A 3,386-nucleotide genomic window follows, 5' to 3' on the forward strand; every position below is an offset into this window, starting at 1 on the left:
CTTAGGGAGGGTGGGTTTCTTTGTCTGGAGAAAGCCAAAGGGGATTGAAGTGAGCAAGCATCGCTGGTCCAGCTCCTCACACAGGACAGTGTCCCTGCTTGAAACCGCAGAACAGGCTTTCGGCCCTGGCTGCTCCTTTGGGGCATGTATTTTGGGGGCAGGGGTCTGGCAGACTGCAGGGCTGAATAGGCCAAGTAGAGCAAATGTCACACCCTGGTCTTGAAGTCATTCTGTCCCATCCTCCTCGCTGTTTCAAACTGAATTAGATCTCTGAAGGCTCCAGAAAGTTCCCGAATCCTCCCAGAGCAACCCAGACAACTTCACCTCAGCCCTGGGGGCCAAGGGGTTAACCAATGGGGCCAGCTTCGCAAATGTTTACCTCCCAGGCAGATAATTATCAGCCTGCTTTCCAAAGCAGAGGCATGAATATTTATTTCTCCTCTCTGCCTCCCTGGGGATGCCACTCTGGCAGAGTAAACACAGCTTTCTGTTGGCTCTTTGAGGAGCCACCCAGTAGAGAGGTGGGAGCTGGGAAAGCGGTTAGGCCCAAAGGCGGGCTCACTGGAGGAGATGCAGGGGGCTCAGTCTAAACCCCCATCTTGGGAGCCTGGCCCCTCATTTAATTTTCACAACCACCACAAGTGCTAGGTACTCTTGTTTTTTGTTTTTGTTTTAATTGATTTGAGAGAGAGATTATTGTTCCATTTATTTATCCATTCATTGGTTGCATCATGTATGTGCCCTGTCTGGGGATCAAACCTACAACCTTGGTGTATCCGAACGACACTATAACCAACTGAATTACCCGACCAGGGTGCTAAATGTTCTTAACTCTGCTTCCAGATGGGGAAGGGAGATGCAGAGAGGTGAAATCACAGGTCTGGATGGTAGACCAAGCCATGATCTGTCTGACATCAGACCTGCTGGACTTCCTACTTTCCCTTATGGAAGAAAAGGCTGTGGGTTTGTTGAGCATCTACTATGTGCCGGGCATTGTGTTGGACACTTTATTTCTCTCTCTAATCTGGAAGCAGCATTTCCTAGAATCCCTGTACTCTGCCAGTAACATCGTCAGAGTGAGACAGCACAGTCCGTGACCGGGGAAGGAGACACAGGCGCGAATCCCAGAAACAAGATGGGCCTCAAGCTGCCACGTGTAATCCTCCCAGTGTCCTCATCAGATGGCCACCAGGTCCTGTCAGTTTCACCTCCAAACAAACCTGACACTAGCCTTGCTGCCTCCCCTGCTTCCAGCCCGGCGCAGGCGGTCATCACTGTGCACCCAGAGGCCACTGCTTTCCTCTTGTCGCTAAAATGCTCCTCACAGCAGCCAGAGAATTTGTTAAGAGGTAAACTCCATCCCTCCTTGGCTGTAACTCTGCATTAACCACATCGTTTTAATTTCTGTATTTTGTTGCTTTGACATTGGGGGGGGCTCGCTGACTCTGGAGGGACTCCCCCTCCCAGGACTAGCCACTTCCTAGAGATGGTAAGCAACTCACCCTTGAGCTTGCCTATCAAATGCAAACCAATTAATCCAGAGCCCAGAGTCCCAACCACCTGCTCTGCTGGACTCTCACTCTCAGGGACACTACCCCCCTGCCCTAGTCACCCCAGGACCAGGTACCAGACAACTGGGTACAGTCCCTATGCTTCAGAGCCCACTAAAATTATTCATATTAGCCAGTCCTAAGCTGGTTTACCCTGCCTCATCCATTCTTCCCATAGAAACCACAATAAGGACAGACCAGCCTGGTGCTTCCGCGTGGCCCCTGCGCACGGCGTGACTCCTCCTCTTAGGGTCTGTGAGTGTGACCAACTGTCTTTCAAATGGCTGTCTCTTGCTCTGTGGCCTTATTATATCCAAATAATAATAAAATCCACATATATATATTTTTTATCCTCACTCGAGGACATTTTTCCATTTTTTGTTCAGAGTGGGAGGGAAAGAGAAAAACATTGACGTGAAAGGGACACATCGAGTGGCTGCCACCCGCACAACCAACCAGGGCCGGGGACAAACTGCAACCGAGGTACATGCCCTTAGCGGGAACCGAACCCGGGTCTCTCCAGACCGCAGGCCGATGCTCTAACCGCTGACACAAACCAGCCAGGGCAAAATCCATAGTTTAAATAGAACTCCCCAGTGGTTTCCATCATACAGAATAAAATCCAGGCTTCTTTCCATGGCCTAGAAGGCCCTCCATGATCTGGCCCCTGCCTGCCCTCCAGACCTTGTCCCCTGTTCCCGTCCCCTGCTCACTGCGCTCCAGCCCCACTGCCTTCTTTCTGTTTCTACCTTAGGACATTCTTTTCCCAGAGCCCAGCATGGTGGCTCCCTATTGGCATCTAGGGCTCTGTGTACATGTCCTCTTCTCAGAGAGGCCTCTGAACACTCACCCTCCAGGAATAATAGCAGCTAGCTCTTCTTGGGCATTTTCCACGTGTCAGGCATCCTTTTATGTATTTCCCATGTGTTCACTCTGAGCCCTCGCAACAACCCTATAAGGCAGGTATTATTACTATATCGACTTTGTAAGTGAAGAAACTGACGCTCAGAGAGGTTAAGTGACATGACCAAAGTCCCACAGCGAAGAGGCAGGAGAGCTAGGCCACAAACCCAGCAGCTCATGTCGAGTCCACACTCTGAATCATTGCGCTTTATCTCCTGGGGCAGAATAAGTTTAAAATAACTTTTTTTTTCTTCTTTCATTTTTAAAAAAAATCCGATAGGAGTAATCAGGGTGTTGCAGGTCCTAATTATGAATCATGTGATCTCCAATGCTCGTGTTCCAATCTGCCCTCTGAAAGGAGGAACTGGTAAGGATTATCCTACCTGACGGTAAAAATAACTATTATTTTAGCCCGGCCATGTGACTCAGTGGATTGAGCATCCTCCCATGGGCTGAGAGGTCCTGTTCAATTCCCAGTCACAGCACATGTCCAGGTTGTGGGCTTGATCCCCAGTACGGGACGTGCAGGAGGCAGCCGATTGATATTTCTCTCTCACATCCTCTCTCTAAAAAATCAATAAAATCATTAAAAAAAATAAAACTATTATTTTATTATTAAAAATTTTTTTTTTCTTTATTGATTTTAGAGAGCGAGGAAGAGAGAGGGAGAAAGGGAAAGAGAACATTGATTGGCCGCCTCCTGCATGCTCCCCACTGGGGATCGGGCCCACAACCTGGGCATGTGCCCTGACCGGGAATCGAACTGGCGACCTCTTGGTGCAGGGGTCCACTAAACCACTGAGCCACACCAGACTGGCAAAAACTATTATTTTATTATTATAGTGTTGAGCCGAGGCTGAATTCCACCCACTCATTCTTTCGTTAAATCTGAACTCCTTTATGCAAGGTCCTCACTGTCCCTCATGCCCCCAT

At 49.2% G+C, this 3,386-nt stretch overlaps 1 pseudogene; it reads right to left on the reverse strand.

Moving 5' to 3' along the window:
- Nucleotides 1-2,724: 2,724 nt before the first annotated feature.
- LOC118627376 lies at nt 2,725-2,843 on the reverse strand (annotated as a pseudogene).
- Nucleotides 2,844-3,386: the final 543 nt, after the last annotated feature.

Source organism: Molossus molossus, unplaced genomic scaffold (genome assembly GCF_014108415.1).
Source record: "Molossus molossus isolate mMolMol1 unplaced genomic scaffold, mMolMol1.p scaffold_m16_p_12, whole genome shotgun sequence".
Lineage (NCBI taxonomy): Eukaryota > Metazoa > Chordata > Mammalia > Chiroptera > Molossidae > Molossus > Molossus molossus.